Raw genomic sequence first — 22,439 nt, forward strand, 5'->3', positions numbered from 1 at the left:
TCGTATACACGAAGCCCTGGGTTCGATTCCTCAGCACCACATATATAGAAAAGGGCCAGAAGTGGCACTGTGGCTCAAGTGGCAGAGTGCTAGCCTTGAGCAAAAGGAAGCTAGGGACAGTGCTCAGGCCCTGAGTTCAAGGCCCAGGATTGGCAAAAAAAAAAATGTTGTATAAAGACAGACAATAAGAAAACAATTCTATTCATATTTGCCTCACCTTGAAGGCAATTAGTGTTAATTCTTCTTTTAATTTACCAGTGAATCCATACTTGGCTTTTTTTTTTTTTTGTTAGGAGTATATTCTTCTGTGTCATTGTTTATTATTGATATGCCCAAGTGGGTTATATCCGTTTGATTCATGTTTGGCAGGCTATTTTCATATACTAATATATTCATTTCTTCCCAATTTTTCAGTTTATTGAAATATACCTTTTCAAAATATTTCCTTGTGCTCTTCTAAATTTTATTGCGATTTATTATCATATTTCCTTTATCATTTCTAACTTCACATTATTATATGTCTATTTCCATCTATTTTCCTGAATATAGCATGATTTTATTTTCCTTTATTGCTTATTTGACTAAAATTCCACTGTATGTGTATATAGGTGTATACATAATACTTTTATCTGTTTATCTGTCAATGGACACATAGGTGGGTTCCACAACTTGACTATCATGAACAGGGCAACAAACATGGCTGTATAAGTACCCTGACTTGAAGTTCTTTGGATATATCCCCAAAGTGTGGAATAGTGGGATCATATGGTACTGCTGGTTTTAGTTTAGAGAAAATTTCATGTTGATTTCAATAGTGATTGCACTAATTTACATTCCCACCAGCAGTGTATAATAGGATCCTTTCCTTTTTGGAAACATGAAATTTAAAAAGTGGCCATTTAAAGATGGCCCCTTAGTCCTCGCTTTCCCCAGGCCCGCTTTAGTTCCAGTCTGGTCTGACCCTATGCCAGTGTCAAAGATGGCACTTTGCTCTGGTGGTGGGGGAAGGGTTACGTTCCAGATGCTGCTCTATGGGCGTGAGTGAGAATGTCTTTCGTGGGGTACTCACGCTTTCTCTGGGATTTCAGCCCATCAGTGCTCAGCCTGTGATCCGCGTCTGTCTGCCGCCGTCTGGAGGATTTCTTCCTGATTGCTGCTGTGTGCTTTATGTGAGCAGAGTGTGGGGTGCTGTGCCAGCGCTGGCACTGGCATGGCAGCAGGACACAGCCTGGAGCACAAATCTGTGTTTTCAGGCCAGCAAAGTAGATTTTTTCTTCCTGGCCAGAATCCCTGTACTGCCTCTATTACTGATGATCCTCTTGTATCCTCTTCCTATGGTTGTACCTGCACTATCTGTGTATCTTATCTGAGTACATTGGAAACCATGTATACTGGTATTAGAACTAGGAAATTGAAAGGGAATACCAAAATTGAGAGACACAGGGTCAAAAAAGATAAATGACTACAAAAGCAATACTTGCAAAACTGTTTGGTATAAATGAACTGAACAACTCATGGGGTGGGGAGGGAAAGGGGGAGGGAGGAGGGGGAATGAGGGAGGAGGTAACAAACAGTACAAGAAATGTATGCATGAAAGTGTAAGGTCTCTCTGTACCTCAGTTTGACAATAAAAATTTAACAACAACAACAAAAAAGAAAGCGCCAAACTACAAAATAGTGGCCATTTAAAGTACATAGAAGTAATGCTAATATCAAACAATAAAATGAAAAGTATGTAAAATCTTGATAAGAAAAATGAAAATCTGCCATAGTTAAGTGAGGATTTGTCCTTTCCTCATACCTCTCAAATGTCTCCCACTCCTGACTTTTCAAGCCAAAAATATTAGACAAAAGAGTACGGATATTATTAAGCCTGAAAGCTGTTTGAAGAAGAGTGGAAGTTGTGGTGCAATGACCATGGACACAGCCTACAATATAGGCAAGCTAGTTTGCAGGAGAGAACCTAGGAAATTAAAGAATTACTCCTGGACACATCCCCTCCAGCATCTGTTAATACTAGTTTTCTTGATAACGGACATTCATACTGGGGTAAGGTGGAATCTCAGTGTTGTTTTGATTTGCATTTTTTATGGCCAGTGATGTTGAGCACTACTTCATCTATCTATTGGCTATTCTTGTTTCCTCTTCAGAGAAGTCTCTTTTTAGGCCTTTAGCCCATTTGTTGAGGGGCAGTTGGTTCTTTGAGGATTTGTTAAATCATATTAAGTGAAGTGAGCCAGACCCAAAGAAGCATAGACTGTATGGTTTCCCTCATTGGTAATAACTAGTAAACATCTAGGATAGGACTAGCAGAAGATCACAGTAGCTCAATAGCTATGTCCTTATGAACACATAAGATGATGCTAAGCGAAATGAACTCCAAGTTATGGAAACAAGTGGTTTGTCACTCTTGTTATTTTCAACATAATATGTGAAATTATGCCCTTTTTCTTTTGTCTTTGTTTCCCATGGTTTTACCCCTGATATCACTGTAACTGACTTTGGGACCCTGGATTTTTTATGTACATGTATTGGAACTAAGGAAGAGAAGGGAATACCAAAATCGAGAGACAAATGACAAAAAAGACAAATCAATGCAACAGCAATACTTATAAAATTATATGGTGTAAACCAAATGAACAACTCATGGTGGGGAGAAGGGAAATAGGGAAAGGGGAGGCAGGGAAAATGTGGGAGGAGGTAACAAGTTGGATAACAAATGTGCTCATTGCCTTATGTATGAAACTGTAACCCCTGTGTACCTTACTTTAACAATAAAGAAATGAAAATTTTTAAAAAAAGAATCCCTCCTGAGCTCAGAACAATTGTTAAACAAGACTTCAGAGACTATTCCATTAAAAAGCCACAATTTGAGATTATTTTATAGAGAAAATTATACCCTAAGGCACTGAGGTATAATTGTAAAAATAGAGCAAAATCAGACAGCAGTCTGTGGAGTATAGCACAGGTGTTCAAATTTAAGAGTTGAGAGAAACCTATGTGTACCACTGTTACTGCAAGGTGACTGTGGTATATCCAGAGCTGTCACCTGAGGAGCAATATGAAGGATATCACTCAAGAAGAACAGACTTCACTAAAATAATCTAGCTAGTTATTAAATAAATAAGCAAGCAAATACTACACAAATAAAAAAGCAAGTGTTGTTATTGAGTACTTTTCAATGTGGAAATATAATCAGACTTGCTACAATCTGCTATCTAAAATATGTAGTTTCCAAAACTGTATCACATTGCATGAAAAATAAACAGCAAATGACCTCCAGGTACAAGATTCTATTCTCCGTTCATAGCAAAGCTATCATTAAAAATAAGGCAGAATAATACATTCTCAGATGAATGAAAGTGAGACAATTTGTTGCTAGTAGACTTGACTTCTAAAACTAGTATAAGAAGTTCCTGTTCCACATAAATAGGTTAAAAAGTAATAGCCAATTATAAAAGACATTACAAACTATATGTCTTTTTTCTCTTAGTTGATTTAAAAGACAATGATGAATAAATGTTTAAAATCTATGTGTGTGTTAATCAGTGTAAGTGCCATAATACACTTATTAATTTATGTATTTGAATCATCTTTGCATCCTTGAAATAAAACCAACTTGATCATGGGGTATGTTTTTTTTCTTTTGCTGGTCGGTCGTCAGACTTGAACCCTGCGTCTGGGTGCTGTCCCTAATCTCCTTTTGTTCAAGGCTAGCACTCTACCACTTGAGCCACAGCTTATTCTGTGATTAATTGGGAAATAAAAATCTCAGGGACTTTCTTGCCCTAGCTGGCTTCAAACCACCATCCTCAGGTCTCAGCCTCCTGAGTAGCCAGGATTACATCTATGAGCCACTGATGCCTGGCGGGCATTGTTTTTAATGTGCTGTTGAATTCAGTTTGCAAGTATTAGGAATTTTTGCATCTATTACTATCAAGGAAATTGGCCTGCAATTTTCTTTCTTTTTGTTATATTCTTTGAAAATTTATTTATTTTGTTTGTAATGTTGATGTAGAGAGGGATTACAGTAACACAAATCAGGTAATGAGTACATTTCATTTTGGACAGTGTCACCTCTTCCCTCTTTTTCTCCCAGATGTTTCCCTTCTGATCCCATCCCCCACAAGTTGTATAGTTCATTTTCAACATGGTGACTAGTGAGTATCACTGCTGCACTTGTTCACCCTTTGTCTCACCATTCTTGTGCTCCCCCTTACCCTCCCCAAAACAGATAAACTTATTCTGGCCATAAAAGAAATGCAAATCCAAACACGGATATTCCATCTCATGCTAGTTAGAATGGCCAGTATCAAGGAAACTAATGATAACAGATGCTGGCAGAGATGTGGCCAAAAAGGAACACTACTACATTGTTGGTGGGAATGTGAATTTGTTCATCACTCTGGAAAGCAGTATGGGGGTTCCTCTATAGACTAAACATAGAGCTTCCCTATGACCTAGAAATTCCACTCCTGAGAATTTACCCAATAGACCATAAACAAGGATACACTAAAGTTATACGCACAAACATGTCCATGGCAGTATTGTTTATCATAGCCAAGCTATGTAATCAGCCTAGCTGTCCCTCAATGGATGAATGGATCAAGAAAATGTGGTATATATACATGACGGAATTGTGTTCTTATTGGTTTGGTTATCAGAGTAGCACTAGCATTGTAGGATGATGAGTGTTGTAGACTTCCTTCCCTTTCTATTTTATGTAATAATCCAAGGAGCATTAGTGTTAGTTCTTTGCTAGATAAGTCACTCTCAGAAAGAAAAACACTAACATTGCATGTTTGACCATATATAGAATCTAGACTTCAGAAAATAATACAATATGACTTGACTGCAAAAGGATTTGTTTGAGGTGTGGAATCAGCAGATGGGGAAGTAGGAAAAGAAGAAATAATGGGAATGCGACAGAAGTAATCATATATATATGTATGCAAATAGCATAGAGAAATCATCCAAAAATGTCAATTAGGAGAAGGAAAAGGTTTAAGAGCAATATAAACAAGGTAAATTCAATCAAAGTACACCATAACTATGTTGTCAATATAATGAAATCCTTTCATGTGATTAAATTATGCTAATAAAATGTTGCAAAAATAGACCAGATGGAGGGCAAATGGTGAAAAACTCTGCAGTGATACTCACTAGACACTATGTTGAAAACGAACTATACAACTTGTAGGTGGTGATAGGAGGAAAAAACTGGGAGAGAGCAAGGGAAGGGGGGTGACGTTGTCCAAAAAGAAATAAACTTGGGCTGGGAATGTGGCTTAGTGGTAGAGCTCTTGCCTAGCATGCACAAGGCCCTGGGTTCAATTCCTCAGCATCATACAAACAGAAAAAGCTGCAAGTGGTGCTACAGCTCAAGAGGTAGAGTGCCAGCCTTGAGCAAAAGTAAGCCAGGGACCATGCTCAGGCCCTGAGTCCAAGCCCTAGGACTGGCACACACACACACACACACACACACACACACACACACACACACACACACACACATGCACACACACACACACACACACACACAAAGAAATAAACCCTTTACCTAATTTATGTAACCATAAACCCTCTGTACATCACCTTTATAAGGACAATTAAAATTTTTTAAACTCCAAAAATAAACTCAGACAATATGAGATGAAATAAAACACTGATTACTTGAAAAGTTCAATATGGATAAATAGAAAAAGATTAAAAAATTCAAATTGCCAGGATCAGAAACTAAAAAAGATACTATTGACATTTTAAAAATTAGAAAGAATTATAATGGAACACTGTGAACAACTGTGTACAAAACAATTAGATGTCTTAGAAGTAATGAATAAAGTCCTATAAAGCCACATCTACTTTTTATAAAGTGACACAGAAGATAAAATCAAACTAGATGTTCACAGGTAAAAGATTGAATCAATAAACAAGAAACTAGCTACAAAAAAGAACTAAGGACTCAATATAAATTCTGATAAATATTCAAAGAGGAATTTATATTAAATCTTCTAAAGTTCTTGAAAAAAATAGAAAATAAGGGGTTATTTCTCAAATCTTCTTATGAAGCCAGTATTAACTTGTTATCAGAAGCAAACAAGGAGTTCATAAAACAATGTCTTATCATTATGCAAAAATCCTTAACAACTTACCATCCAAAAGAATACAGTAACATAAATAAGAATTAACTGCCATGACCAAGTAGGACTTATCTCCGGGATACAAAGTTGATTTAATAACTGAGCATGAATTAATATAATAATATAGAAAAAATAAAAAGAAAACATGACATTATCATCTCAATAGAAACAAGAAATGCACTTGAAATAAGTCAATGCTCTTTCATAACAGAAATACTCAACTAGGAATACTGTCACAATCTGATAAAGCTCATCTACAAACATCCATAGATAACATAAAATTTAATGACAAAGATTATCTGCTTTCCATCTAAAACTAGAAATAAATTTTTAAAGAAAACCAAACACAAGCAGAAGTTTATTATAAAGTCAAAAAGCTGAAGTTTTATGAACTAATTAAAGATTGATCTTAAGAAACTTGAGAGCCAGATGCTGACGGCTCATGCTCCTAGTCCTAGCTACTCATGAGGTTGAGATCTGAGGATTGCGGTTCAAAGCCAGCTCAGGCAGGAAAGGCCATGAGACATTTGTTACTAATTAACTACCAGAAAATAAGAAGTGGAGCTGTGGCTCAAAGTGGTAGAGCACTAGCCTTGAGCAAAATTGCTCAGGGACAACACTCAGGCCCAGAGATCAAGCCCCATGACTGACAAAAAAAGAAAAGTCAAATTACCCCCACAGACTCACTGGCTTCATGCTGAAAGTATGTCCCTCCTCCGTCTTGAATTCCACCCTATACATGCTGGCCATGTGGTCTCCATGCTGCTCTAAACACTGTGGTTCTTTAATGGGGGGCATATAAGGGTGGTTGAGTATTTGGGGACAGTCTCTGAAATGAGGACTGTAAGTATATTTGTCACGGCAGGTTATCTCAATTCTGAAGTCCACTTCATTGGTGCCTCTGATACGCAAGGTCAAGGGACTTGCTGGGGAGAACAGGACTAAACCAAAAACAGGAGTGCCTGGATTTGTGTCTGCATTAATAGGATCCCTGCTGAAGATTCCTGGGTGACCTGAGATCACACCCCTTCCCCCCAACTTCAATTTTCTGTGGACTCAAACATTCCTTCTTTTTTTCTTTTTTTTCTTCTTCTTTTTTTTTTTTTTTTTGCAGATGTGGGGCTTGAACTCAGGGCCTGAACACTGTCCCTGAGCTCTTTCACTCAAGCCTAGCGCTCTACCATTTAGAGCCATATAACCACTTCCAGTTTTTGAATTGATATGGTATATACAAATAAGATGCTTTATTATCATTGCAAAGCTATAAATCCACAAATACAAAGGAAGTTAGTATAAATTACTTAAACTATCTGGATGTAAGAGAACTCACAATGGACCTTAGCCTGTTTTGGGTATTAGGAAACTTAGCTTCAAAAGCTAACCAGTGTTAAAAATAATAAACCAAAGATGGAAAGACTGCCAGAGTGGAAAACTACTAGCCTAGGCTAAATAAAAATGGATGTGATGAAGAGAAGGACGGAGGAACAAGGAAGAAATTTCTATCTGAATGACTGGACTCTTGAAGTCTTTTGGTGAGGTCTGGAATCTGTGGGGAAACCAAATACTTGGGTGTAGGTGGCAGGGATGGTTATATCAGATATTTGTCATCCTCCAATCTCACGCCTGTTCTCTTCCCCATCCCCTTTCCCAACACGCATGGGGCACTGATGTCCAGAGAAGGGAAAGAACTCACCTGAGATCACAAAGAATCATTGGCAGAACCCAGCTCTGAGTCCAAGTTATTGCCCTTTACAGTGCCCCATAGCCTTCTTGCTTCAGTCTGAAACTGAGTTTAAGAGGCAGACAGCTCTTAAATGGACTCTTAATGCATTCAGGCCTTTCCCTAAGTCTCTTTCCAAACCTGCCTGAGGGCTTCAAATCTTTATCTTAAATACTGCTCTTTCGAAGCTACATTACATAATCAGTTCAGCAATAAACCTTTCAAGTTATACAGCTTTTAGTCAAAGCAAATCTTCTGGCCTTCTTTTCTTGCCAAGACTCATGACTCCTGCCTGTCTCATCCAATGAGCATAGTCATAAATCTCCCTTGCTGAATGCCAACAGCTTGCGAGTCACTGGAAAGCACCAGAAACTTGGGAACTGGTAAAGGAGTTGTAGCTTGAGTCCATTGCCATTTTTTCCTTATCCTGATTTTCAACTCTTTTGTAACTCTTAAACACCTTCTACTCACACCCTATAGTCTATGCAGTTACCATATTTGATGCAGGATGTTTGTTCTAACTCTTATCAGTCTGCTGAAATTTTCTTCTTTCCTACTCTCCCAGTACTTTACAAGTTATGCTAAGCTATATGTTTTGTGTTGGTGCCAATGGTAAGATCAGTTTAATTCATTGATTAGCTGGTTAAAATCTTTCTACTTGTGTAATACTTTCTTCATTATCCAAATATATCTTAGGCTAGATTACTGCCTGTCACTTTCCCAATTACCTCCAGCAGCCCAATTCATAATTTCATCTCCTATCTCCTGAGCAGAATCAGACATACAAATAGTAGTGCATCTTCTTGACCTGACCACATTTTTCACTCCTAGAAGCAGAATTCATATTACAGATTCCAGGAAATGCTTTGTTGGCAGCCCTGGGTTTTCTCATATGCTACAATGGTGCACTAAAGTAGAATGGACAAAAAATGGGTAGTACTGCAAAGTTCCCACCATCTTAGGTCAGCTAGTTTCTTCTTTTTTTGTGTGTGTGCTGGGAATAGGGCTTGCATTCAAGGCCTTGAGCTCTCACTTTGCTTTTTTGCTCCAGGCTGACACTCCACTACTTAAATCACACTTCCCCTTCTGGATTTTTCTAATTGGAGATAAGAGTCTCCCTGATTTTCCTGCCTGAGCTGGCTTGGAACTGCAATTCTAAGATCTCAGCCTCCTGAATAGCTAGAATTACAGATGTGAGCCAGGAATGCTTGGCTCTGCTGGTTTCATATCATATGTAACAACTTTTACCCTGGCTCTACACTGGTTGAGAAATTATTTAAGGCAGTTAGCTAAGACATCTTTGATCCACTGTACACTTCAACAGGAATCATAAATACATTACCCTCTTAACTCTGCACTCCTAAATACTCAGGGGGAAGAGAAGTAAGAAGTGGATATGGCCATCAGATGCTTTTACAAAGAAGCCATAATAGTTTTCATGCTAACACAAAATGCAAAAGATTCCCACTATCATCCTGATTTGAATTTTTTCCTAGTGAAGCCAAAGAATTATCATTGCTAGAGAATTACTCTCATCTTTGTGTGTGCCAGTATTGGGGCTTGAACTCAGGGCTTGAACATTTTTTCTCAACATTTTTTCTGAACATTTTTTCTTCACTACTTGAGCTACAGCTCTGCTTCTGGATTTCTTGGTGATTAATTGTAGACTCATGAACTTTCCTGCTTTGTCTGGCTTTAAACCATTATCTGTAGGTCTCAGCCTCCTGAAGAGGTGAACTGCCATTTTTAATTCAGTGCCTTCCATTTTCAAAGCTAACTCTGTCCTTTGGGCTTTCTATGGCCAATCCTACCTGCTTATAATGGAAATTATATTTATGGGACTTGATTCACAGTGATGTAGGTTTGACTACTAATTCTGAGTAAACTTTTATATACCTTATAGATCTGGCCTTATGTTAAACAACATAATTGTAAAAATAAAAAAATCCTCAAGGGAGGAATTACAATGCTAAAATAATTTTGTTTTCTTTGAAGTATTTATATATCATACAACTTCCTAAGTATGTCCTAGCTTGACTAAGTCTTTAACTCTCAAGTTCTAGGTTGGCTCAAATTTCAGAGGAAATAGTAATAATAGTTAACTTACATAGTACATAGCCCTTACTAGTAGACAGACACTGAATGACATACACATTTCATCTCATTTATTCCTTCCAACATGACTGTAATATAGGTAATCATCTCCAGTGAATATACAACCAAGGTATAGCATGGTTCAATAATTTCCACAAGATAGAGAGCTAATAAGCGACAGCACAAGTATTAGAACCAAAGCCATCTGACTTTCAAGTTTTGTTCTTAACCGCTATAAAAAATGTCAGCTAACACAAGATCTGGCGTGAGTGAAGCAAATGCTAAATTGAAATTCCCAATTATTTTATGGCTTGTTCAGAGAAGCAGAGGCCAGAATCATTCTGTCCAGAGTCCCCTGGCCCACTGCTGTAATCCATTCTCCTCACCTTTGTGTTCAATGACTTAGGCCTGAGTAGAGAGCAGTATTTTGCAATACTCTGGCAGTAAAGCACAGTGTGTAAGAATTCCCAAAACCTACTTTGCCCCAAGCACAGCTACGGCCACCAATTTGTTACAAGAGCCAAAATCTGGAATATAGTCAGTACCCCCACTTTCGCTGACATTCTGTGGTGGTTAGGATAAGTGAAGTTTCTATTCTAAGCTGAAAATGGATTTTATTGAATGGAAAACATTAGTAGATGAGGACCTTAGATAGAGAGAGGGAGTCTGACAAACCAGAGGTGGTGGCCTTGCATAATTCAGCCTTAGGCTTGCCAAGCAGCTGCCTGGGAGAGACCTCTTCTCCAAACACCATGGGCAACCCAGATTCTATCTGTCCTTTCACAACTACATCTCCTAGGACTCTAGGGCATGATGTGTTGGTTTCTTGCCCCTATTTATCCATAGACTGAGAGGTTGATGCCAACGTAGTTGGGTTAGGGTCATGTAGAGAGAATATTTATTATGTCTGGCCTGATAGAACCTGCTACTCCCTGATTAACTGTGTGATACTGACTAAATCCCTGTTCCTCTCTGATCTTCAATTTCTCTCTACAGGAGTTGGGGTAAATTAGTAATTTTCTAATTGTTATGACCAACTACTTAGAAAATCTAATCTAATCTTCAGTCACAGACTAATATATTCCAAACAAGAAGCAGCAGCAGAATTGCTCTTGCAGGCTGAGGCTATCAGGAACATCAGGAATGGTAGTAGTTAAGGGGGAATGATTCTATTATGGAGCCCAACCCACTTATATTCACCCTCGTGCCATTTATAGTAGATTTAAGCACCTGGGAAAAACAGAATTTGGAAATCTCTGTGCTAAATAGTCTTGAATTCTTCCATTGAAACAAGATATTCTCAATGGTGTTAAAGCAAATAGGGTAACCGGGGATGAGAAAGAAAAAAGAACCCAGGCTGAAGATGGCTAAGGCAAACCTCAGTCATCCACAGAGGAAAATGCTATTGGAGTGCTTAATAGTGAGGGAGATAGAGAAAGTGACCCCCTATTTCCCAGCCCCTACTTCTGTAGATAAGAATAAGAGTGGAGTTTGGGAAGCAGGCATAAGCACTTACTGGAAATGGTGTATGAGTAGTGGGAAGCAAGGCTTTCTGAGTCTTCTGAGTCTCTTGTAAGTCAGTCCTGACTTGCTGTGCAGAAGTCAATCTCTTATTTTCTGGGCCCAATTTTGCCTTATGGACACAAGAAGGGCAACACCAATAAACTTCAGGGGCAAGCTCAGGAGCACTTGATGGAAGAGTTGACTAATAGGAGCAGGCTATTGTTCTTTGCCATATATTTAAACCTATTAGCATCCTGCTGCCCTTAGTCTTAGCAGGTGTCATCAACATTTTTGGGGGGCCTTCTCACAGCTAGTAGTGAAAATACGTGTCTAGCTGAAATTTTTAGTCAAACTATAGACTCTGTTTCATGAAAGAAATGAAGCACAAAGAAAGTTAAAATGACAGGACATGTTTTCCTAATGATTGGACTTTGTGGCCTCTGAAAATGATCTTATGGTGCACAAAGGACACCAGACAATCATTTCAAGCAGTGATTAAGGGCTACTATAAGATGTTCCCAGGGTAACAAAAACATACCACTCTTAGGGCACCTTGGACAATACAAGAAAATCAAGCCAGCATTTTCTTTTCTTTAAGAGGTCAGAAGGAGGGTACCGGATCTCCTTTCCCCAAATTCTCCTTACGTTTAGCCACAGAAAAATGACAACACATGCAACGTAGTATATTTCTGTAAGGTTCATGGGAAAGGAAACACGCCACATGGTTCAGGCAGAAAGAAGTTTACTGGGGGTAAAACAAACTACCAGCCCACACAAGATGGTGGCATCGGGAGACAGAGGGGAAGGAAGAAGGGGAAGAGAGAAAAGAGCAAGCGAGAGCAAGAGAGGAAAAGGAAACAGAGTGGGGATAGGTGTTGAGCCGGATTACGTAGGGAAAGGCAAGAGATATGGCCAGGTGGATTGGATGTGACCTCAGAGAAGGAGGAGGTAACTGCCTCCAGGTGTGCCAGTCACCTAGGTAACACAGGTATTGGGCGCAGACTTACAACAGGTGGAGGGTATCTGAATGGAGCCCTCCCGGGAGTGGACCTTACAATTTCAATGGTAGTTTAATAAACAGATGTTTTACAATAGTCTTGAGTAGAGTATAGGGAACAACAGACATAATGGGGTTTAAATTATACGGCTAAGAAGAAGGAGTTACTGAAATTTGGAAGACAAGAGTGTTGCTTAGAGAGGAACAGCCAAATCAAGGTTACACCACTGAGGGATCTGGAAGAAGAAAGATCACACCTTGACTTTTCTCCCTACCAGAGCTTCCAACTCCTCTTACTCCAGAGACTTTTAATGCTAGCATCCAAATAAAACCTGATCACAGAAGTTCCAAGAGAAGAAATCTGCAGGCACCAACCCTTACCTCTAGAATTACTCTAGACACCTTTTAGGATTACTTGTCTAAAAGGTTTAAGTGAAAAATGACCAGGTGAAAAAATGTGTAGGTATTTGATTTTGTTTTTCTCCCCAAGTGTATTTATTTGTATGTGTGTATGTATGTATGTATTTTTATTGTAAAGGTGATATACAGAGGGGTTAAAGTTACATAAGTCAGGTAATGAGAACATTTCTTTTTTGACAATATCACCTATTCCCTGGTTTGTTTTGTTTTGTTTTTAACCAGGTTTTCCCTCCCAACTGCCCCCCCTACAGTTGTATAGTTCATTTTCAACATTGTGTCTAGTATCACTGCTGAATTAGTTCATCCTTTATCATTCCATTTCTGTGTTCCTCCTTCCCCTCCCTGAAACAGATAAACTTACATACAAGACTAAAAGTACATCAGTTAATATGACTATTTAAAAATAATGTGAGATTGAATTTGAAAGAGGAAATACAAATATCTGTAAGTCTGTGATCTTATTACTATGAGAGAGTGAATGTAAGCAATAATATTCATGTACGTATGATATCAATGTGAACATTGGACCACCAATTCTTTATTTTTGGGCCACCAGTGCAGCTTGAACTCAGGACTGTTATGCCAAGTCGTGAGACCACCACCAAGAAGACCACAGAGACTCAGACATTCCGAAATGCAAAAGCAAGGCAAGGCTTTATTTAAGTGAGCTGCAACTCGGGCCTCGTCCTACCCACTGACACAGTGGAGGTTAGGAGGGAGCCTCGAGCTGTGATTACACAGGGCTTATAAAGGCAAAGAACAAGGTTACAACAATCAGGTGTTCAAGCAAGCAAGATTAGGACACAGGTACAAATCTGATTGGCTCAGGGTTAGATTCTAAAATGGGGTTCACGTGGTAAAATGGGGCCTGACTTCAAAGTCTGGCACTTCGTTTCTCCCTTTTTCTTTTTGGTACCATGGGAGCCAATCATGGCTCCATTCTGTCCATTTCAATGGCTTGCATGTCTAGGGGATGATATAGAGGTAAGGCATGGGCCAGTAGGGCCCAAAGTAGTATCCGAAAATAACTCTGGTCCCTTGGTTTTAAAGGGGGGCTGATGGGTGAAGATCATCCATCTTCTGTAACTTCTTCAGGCTGACTCAGGGGCGTTGACCTTACCTAGCCAGGAACCTATAACCTTACCAAGGGACTGCAGAATTACTGCAAACTGAAAATTAACTTTCAGCTATACAGACTTACCATTAGCTGTATAGTGTTTAGTATCCAAATGTAAGCAAAAAAATAATACATAAACTTCTCAGCTGTGCTCTAAGGGTCGGGTGGCTATACCCATATTCCTGAGCAAGCCCAAAACTACCTAAAATAAGGGGGTCACCTCCCTTTGGAGTGAGCTGCCAAAATAACATTAACATTAGCCTGGGTAGCAAGGAAAGAAGGCAAAAAGAAAATTATAACAATATTCAGTCTAACTTTCTTTTCTTGAGGCGAAGGCGAAGCGGCTGAGTCGGGTGCTTGGAGACTTTCCATCCACCATGGTAGTCATCATCCAGGGCAAAAGGTTCAGCTGGCCTGGTGTGGGAGCAATGGACCCAAGTGGTGATGCCGTCTACCTTAAGGGCGGTGGGAGTAGTCAGTAGCACCATGTAGGGTCCGTTCCATCGTGGTTCTAATGATTTGGGGTTATGCCTCCGGATGAACACCCAATCCCCTGGTCTGAATAAATGGGGGGTAGGGACAGAAGTGGAATCATATAATGCCTTAAGTTGGGGCCACATTTTATTGTGCATGAGCTGCAAATAATCAAGTTTACACAAAAATTCAGTATCATCCATATCAGCAAGCAATTCAGTCTGAAGCCTAGGGATAATGGGCGGGGGGTACCCGTACATTATTTCAAAAGGAGTAAAGCCAAGCTGATAGGGAGAATTTCTTACTCTAAGCAGAGCAAAAGGAAGGAGTGACACCCAGACTGCGCCAGTCTCTAAGGCCAATTTAGTTAAGGTCTCTTTTAGAGTCCGATTCATTCTTTCTACCGGTCCTGAACTCTGGGGTCTATAAGCACAATGCAATTTCCAATCCATCCCCAGTGCAGCGGCTATTCCCTGACTTACTTTTGAGACAAAAGCCGGTCCATTGTCCGACCCAATGGTGGATGGGAAGCCGTACCTCGGTAGGATTTCTTCCAGGATCTTCTTAGCCACTATATTCGCAGTCTCATGCTTTGTTGGATAGGCTTCCACCCATCCTGAAAAGGTGTCTACAAAAACTAGCAAATATTTGTATCCAAATTTTCCAGGTTTGATTTCTGTGAAATCTACTTCCCAATATACGCCTGGCCTATCCACACGGAGGCGAGCTCCTTTAGTCATGCTTTGTTGATTGGGGGCATTGGTAAGCTGACAGGCCTTGCACTTTTTAACAATATTTTCAATAAGTTGATTTCCTTGTCTAATTTTCGCTTTGGAGTGTCGGAGCAAGTCCTGCATTTTTCGGGTTCCCATGTGAGAAGCTCAGTGGATTCTCTTAAGGATCCCCTTACCCAGCCCTTGTGGAATAAGTTTCCCTTCACAAGTTTTCCACCAGTCATTGTTTCCTTCTCTGTGCAAGGGTTTTGTGGGCCATGGGAATTTTCTTTATCCACTCCAAGCCTTCTTGGGAATACTGGGGCACAGGAGGCAAAGCTCATGGCCCTGGGTCTACTAAAGTCTGTTCCCAGGAACTCTGACTTGTCTGGCTGATTTAGGCACAGGGATTTTCAGCACAGTCTATGTGCATCTGACAGCCAACGCTTGCTCTCCTGACTGGCTGGGGAACTGATCTCTGATGACCTAAAAAGTTACCTTTGCAGGCTTTAACAGATCTCAATAAGGACACAATCTCAGGTCTACAAGCTTTCTGTCCTAAACAGATGTATCGGCTTAAAATTCTCACTGCCAGTCAGAGCTTTGAGTAAATGCGGGGGGTTGAGATTTTAATCTATCCTCTCATTTGACAAACTTACCCTGACTAACCACTATCACAGATGACTGGAAAGTTCCTGCCCAGGAGTCAGACATGGGCATTGGAAAGGCATGCTTATCAACTATTCTTCTAGGACTTCCTGGCTTTGATTAACTTTTGAAAGGCCAAACAGGAGTGACTCTAGGATCTGACACCATCTCTGCCATCCAAGCAGTGGCTTACTCCCTCTGGATGCTCCATCACTTTTGTCCCAGAAGTAGTGACTTTTCACTGGACTTGGACTCAAGGCCTGAGCACTGTCCCTCAGCAATCCAGCTCAAGACTAGCACCCTACCACTTTTGGGCTCCACACCACTCTGTTCCCAGCACTCTGCTGGCTGATTAGAGACAAGTCTCTCACAGGGAACTTTCTCTGCCCAGGCTGGCTTCGAACCGCAGATTTCAGATCAGTGAGTCTTACAAGTAGCCACTTTACTCCAATTAGAAGCAACAAGGTGGTCCACACAAAAGTAGTTTTTAAGCATGCTCTCTTACCTGGAACTTATTAAGGGTCAGTATTTGATCTCAACAAACTTGTAGGAATCACCTGTGCTTCTTTGTGGGCCTGCTGGAAACTGTTACAAAATACCTACAAAGAAGCTGGAATGGCAATTAAACATTTTGGTAGCTATAATTCTCCTTTTCTTACTTTGCAAAATTATTTAGGACAATTTTACTTCCAAATTTCTTATCTAGAAATGTATTCTTGATTTCCAAAGCCTTTTTAACACTAACACAACACTTTAGCTTTTATCTGCATAGGAAAAACTGAAGCTCACAGGCATTCTGAAACCAGGTACCGCCCTTTGCCTATGGGCTGCTTGTTTCAAAAGAGCCTCTTTTTTTTTTTTTTTTTTTTTGCAGTCCCAGTTACTGCATGGCATGAAGACCTTTGAATTTTTCCCTAATGCCAGAAGTACAATTGGAAATACTTATCCTTTCAGCTTTCCAATATATTAGTGAGAAACATTGGCCCATTTTGCCATTTCTTCCTACATACATAGAGTTAATGAATGTTTACTTCTATCCCCATTAGTTTAGTATATATATATATATATATATATATATATATATATATATATATATATATGTCCTTTTAAATCCAAATTTCTGACACTTAGCTCTGATTTTTTTTAAATTTTAATTAAAGAACCCTGAGAAGTCCTGTAAAGCATTTGGTAATGCCCAAACTTGATGACCCTTTGAATTTAAACGTAGTTTAGCATCACACTGCAGTCTTGAACATGTTCACACTCACATGCACACACACATACATACATTTTCAAAAGATCTTAAAGCGTGCAGAATAAGCATCGGCCATACATTTTAAGACAAAAACCTTTAACAAATGATTTTAGCATTCTCCAGCCTCATTTTCCAGGGCTTGATAATTTTAGTAAAACATTTTTAATCTTAGTAAAACATTTTAGCACACCAAATAATTTTCTGCTTAAAAAGGCTGGGTGGGGGTCCTCCAAGAGTTCTTTTTTTTTTTTTTTGCAGACACTCTCACTGACTGATTGTGGGCTGTCATCTGCCCATCTTTCCAGTGAGCTAAAGTCAAGTCCAGGGGAGTGGAAGGAACGTTCCCCATCATCTGTTTGTCAGTCAGGCACAGCGCAAGAAAGATACACACAAAAATAATCACAGGCACAAAGACCAGACAACACTTACAGACAGACTTAGGGAGCCGCGGCTTACAGGTTCGACTGTGTCTCTCCTGCCCCTGTGAGGGGGCAGACCACACAGTCTCACTGTGTCTCTCCTGCCCCTGTGAGGGGGCAGACCACACAGTCTCACTGTGTCTCGCTTGCCCCTGTGAGGGGGCAGACCACACAGTCTTGAGGCTCTCTCTCTTCCGTTCCTGTGTAGGAGTGGAGCAGACAACCCCGAATATAGAGTGGACTGGATGGGCACCCATTAGAAGGGCCTCCCGGTCCAGTCCTTCAGGTTCAGGGTGGTAGTGGGAAGCCTGAGCCCCCTGTGGAGAGCTTGAGGCGTCCCCCAAGTCCTCCAGGACTGCCCATATGAGTTTGTCCACTCTGGCTGGTCCTTCACTACCTACAGGTTCAGATTCAGGTGGCTGGCCAAAACAGAAAACAAAACTGTAAATCACACAGACACAGACACACAGAATGAACAGTGCTATTTTCTTACCTTCAGAGTCTGGGGTCTCGGGGGTCTCTGGGGCCATCCCGGACGAGCCCCCAAATGTTATGCCAAGTCGTGAGACCACCACCAAGAAGACCACAGAGACTCAGACATTCCGAAATGCAAAAGCAAGGCAAGGCTTTATTTAAGCGAGCTGCAACTCGGGCCTCGTCCTACTCACTGACACAGCGGAGGTTAGGAGGGAGCCTCGAGCTGTGATTACACAGGGCTTATAAAGGCAAAGAACAAGGTTACAACAATCAGGTGTTCAAGCAAGCAAGATTAGGACACAGGTACAAATCTGATTGGCTCAGGGTTAGATTCTAAAATGGGGTTCATGTGGTAAAATGGGGCCTGACTTCAAAGTCTGGCACTTCAAGGACCTGAATACTTTCCCTGAGCTTTTGTGCTCAATGCTAGTGCTCTACCACTTGAGGCACAGCTCTATTTCTGGCTTTTTGCTGGTTAATTGAGAATAAGGTTCTTGTGTACTTTCTTCCCCAGGCTGTCTTTGAATCTCTATCTTCAGATCTCACTCCCAATGAAAATTACAGCCACGAACCACGAGCATCCAGCTAAAACCACCATTTTGATTAGTCACAACATTTTAATAAGAGCAGTTTGGGGCTGGGGATATAGCCTAGTGGCAAGAGTGCCTGCCTCGGATACACGAGGCCCTAGGTTCGATTCCCCAGCACCACATATATAGAAAACGGCCAGAAGCGGCGCTGTGGCTCAAGTGGCAGAGTGCTAGCCTTGAGCGGGAAGAAGCCAGGGACAGTGCTCAGGCCCTGAGTCCAAGGCCCAGGACTGGCAAATAAAAAAAAAAAAAGAGCAGTTTGGGCTGGGAATTTGGCCTAGTGTCAAGAGTACTTGCCTCCTATACATGAAACCCTGGGTTTGATTCCTCAGCACCACATGCATAGAAAATGGCCAGAAGTGGTGCTGTGGCTCAAGTGGCAGAGTGCTAGCCTTGGGCAAAAAGTAGCCAGGGACAGTGCTCAGGCCCTGAGTTCAAGGCCCAGGACTGGCAAAAACAAAACAAAACAAAACACCCAAACTTAATATCAGCAATTTCATATGCTTCAGCTTGCTGCATGTGAGAAAATGCAGGTCTCCTTTGGCAATATATCAACAAATTCTGTTTCATCTTGGCAAAATATGGATGTAAGTGAATAAATGTATATGTTACAAATGTGTTTTGTGTGAATAAATTGTTTGCGGTGTTTGGTAGAGTATGTGTAAAATGTGAGGATGTGTTCATTCATGCAACTGTGTTTAAGAAGGAAGGAGGAGATTAAAGAAGATCCTATGTGTATGCATGTGAGTTCAGGTGTATGTGTGTGTGAGAGAGAGAAATTCAGAAGAGCAAGACAGAGAGATAGGGATAAAAAGAGAAAGAAAGAAAACAAGGGAAAAGGAGAGACATAGGCAGAGAAAGATGAAAGGGACAGAAATAGACTGAGAGAGATAGAGAGACAGACAGAAAGAAACACAAAGAGATACACAGAGAGACATAGAGAAAGAGACAAAGAGAAAGAGAAAGAGCCTAGGACATAAAGAAACAGAGGTAAAGAGAGAGACAAAGACAGAGAAAAAATCACAAAGAGAAATAGACAGAGCCAGAGAAAGAGCCACTGAGAGAGTTAGACAGAGACAGAAAGAGAGAGAGGAAAAAAAACCCCAAAGAGAAATAGAGACAAAGAAACCAAGGGAGATAGATACAGAAAAATATAGAATGAAAGAGAGAGGCTGGCCACGGACAACATACCGCCTGTTTGGCCTCAGTGCTAGTGAACAAATGCCCTCCCTTCAACTGATAACTTTCCCAGAAAACAAGCTTTCCAAACTGAAATTTTCCACACAGGCTTTTCACCCCAAAAGGGGGCCTTATTTATTTATTTATTTATTTTCTTTTTCGTTTTGAGGCTGATGCCTCTCCATTCTGAGCTGAGAAGTAAGTGCCCAGCTCTACTCAGAAAATAATTGGGAACATTCTGATACACACAGAAAACTGGAAAATGACTGGCATGTGTGGCTGAAACTTACTGCAGGTTGTAGCCGGCAAGACAAAGGGCCCCTCAGCTACTTTATTTGTTCTCTTTAAAAGTAGCCCTAAGTGACTGAAATATCGTTCGCCACCACAAGCAGTATGAAATTTCACCACCAGTTGCAGTTACGTAACTGTCTCTATGGCAACCAAAGCCCATAAACATGCAGTATCACTGTTGGCTGGTTACATAGCAGTGGTTTTAAAGGCCCACCACCAACTCCCCTCCCTTCATCCCTTTCTGGGTTGTTTTCTTTTTTAATCCCCTTTCCTCCTAATTTCCTTTCCTGTCAAGTGTAAGAAAATTTAATGTTGAGTGAGATGAGTGGAAACTGGAGCTGCTTAAGCAGTGAGTGCAGAGAAGGTGAGTCCTCTTCTCTAAGGAATGGTGTAGGTGCTTTGCTTGCTTGCAGGCAAGCACACACCAGGGAAATGACTGCCTCCCATTGCTATATCAAAACCTCCAGGCACACACATTCTGTAGTGGTTACTGCTGCAAGGAAATCAGAAGGTAGGAGAACATAAACAGAAGTTCCCAGAGAAACCCTGAAAAATTCCACCCCTTATGGATTCTTCCTTTGGGTATTTCTAAAAATCCTAGGGCAGCAACAACCTCATGGAGATGATGATAGTAGATGTTTCTGAGGTTTGGGGAAATAAGGATGAAATTTTTGTAGTCAGGATGAATTTTGTAGTCAGTATCTCAGTTTTTTCCAGAATTTAGAGCTAGACTGCATTCATATCCTGGTCAAGAGGTAGGATGTGTAATCCAAAGGCAACAGGAAGCATCAGGATCCATTCACTTCAAGCCCTGGACCCATCTCTTTGCAGCTCTATGATTATGCCTGGGCATTTCTGGTTATTGGAGACAAAATTCTCCAATCCCTAGCTCAAGTATTTACAGTGATAGAGATCTATGCCTCACACATGGTCCATTTTGATTATGAACTGCTTAGAGAGAAAATTACTCTTTGCATTGAGATGAGCTTTTGCTCCTTGTGGAGTCTCTCCACAGGTATTTACTCTGTCCTCTGAGATTCTCTAGATGCCACATGTTCTCTACATGAGAAGCAATCCAGAAATGTTCCAGATGCATAGCTTCATGAGTCTTCCTGGCTTAATTTTCATCAATTGCTCCTCATGGATCTTGAGGGTCTCATTCACTCTGCTACTTCCTTTTACACAACATCCCAATTTACTGTATCTCTATTAAAGTATAGGGCTCTGATCTTGACCAGTCTTCCACCTGGGGTCTGCCCAATTAGCTACTGTGTAAATTATAGGAATGGGACTACAGTCCAGTGAGGGAATTGGAATGAAGTGTAAAAAGGGGAAAGGAGACCCAAGAATGTATTTCTTTGCTAGTGTTAGTCCCTGTGCCAGGGAAACCGGACATTATCCAATCTGAAGCCTCAAGTGCAGAGAAACTGCTTCGTCTCAATTTCAAGCCCACCAGAGACTGACTTCTGATATATTTGGCACCCGAGTATGTGGTGTGCATTACTAGATTCCATAGCAACTCCTTTTGCTCCTGCCTTGATCCCCCAAAATATTACTCTTGCTGAGGACAGAGCCATGATCCTCCAGGGGACCTCATATGCTTTGCTTGTAACTATATAAGCATCCCCACTCCTCTGAAAATTACAACACATGTCCAATTTCCTGTATGAGATCTTTGGAGCTGGTTCTGAGTTTACTTCTGCTAGAGTCAGTGTCACAGTCAGTGAATTGTATCAGGGTGCCAAGTATAGGAATGAAAGAAAGCTTAGAGATTTATTGCGTCCTTGTCATTCCTCCCTGAGAATGTTATTAACAAAGTCTCCATGAAAAGGGGCACTTTGGGAAGGGCAAAATGGACCTAAGACATTTGTCTTTAATCTCTATTGATCTGAAAAAGTATATTGACTTCATATACATTCTGTGTATATTTGCAGTAGCTTTGAAAGGTTGGTAAAGATTGTGAATGAACTAAATCCCGATCCAAGATCATGCTCTACTAAAATGGTTGCATGTGTGCACGTGTGTGGGCTGGTAAAGAAAGATCGAGAAAGTATAGGCTTCACTTTAGTCTCATCTGCCCCATTTACAACATGGAATAATACTCCCTGTCTAAGTTCTATCAGGAAAATGAAAATAGAAAAGTGTTCACTTATCTTAAAAATGTACATAAGTGGAAAGAAATTGACATAATCATTACCACCCTGTTCAATGCAAACTCATACCTTGCAAATGAGAAGGAACAAGTCAAATGAAAGCTACTGGAAGAGCCTCTCAGGAGCTTTTGAAAGGCCCTAGCCTCGTGGCTACACAAGACAGAATTGAGAAAAGAAAAAGTTAGCAGCTCGTTCAGCTGCACCCAGCTGTCAAAATTTTATGGTGCAAACACTATGAGGAAGCGTGGA

This window comes from Perognathus longimembris, chromosome 28 (assembly GCF_023159225.1).
Source record: "Perognathus longimembris pacificus isolate PPM17 chromosome 28, ASM2315922v1, whole genome shotgun sequence".
Classification (NCBI taxonomy): domain Eukaryota; kingdom Metazoa; phylum Chordata; class Mammalia; order Rodentia; family Heteromyidae; genus Perognathus; species Perognathus longimembris.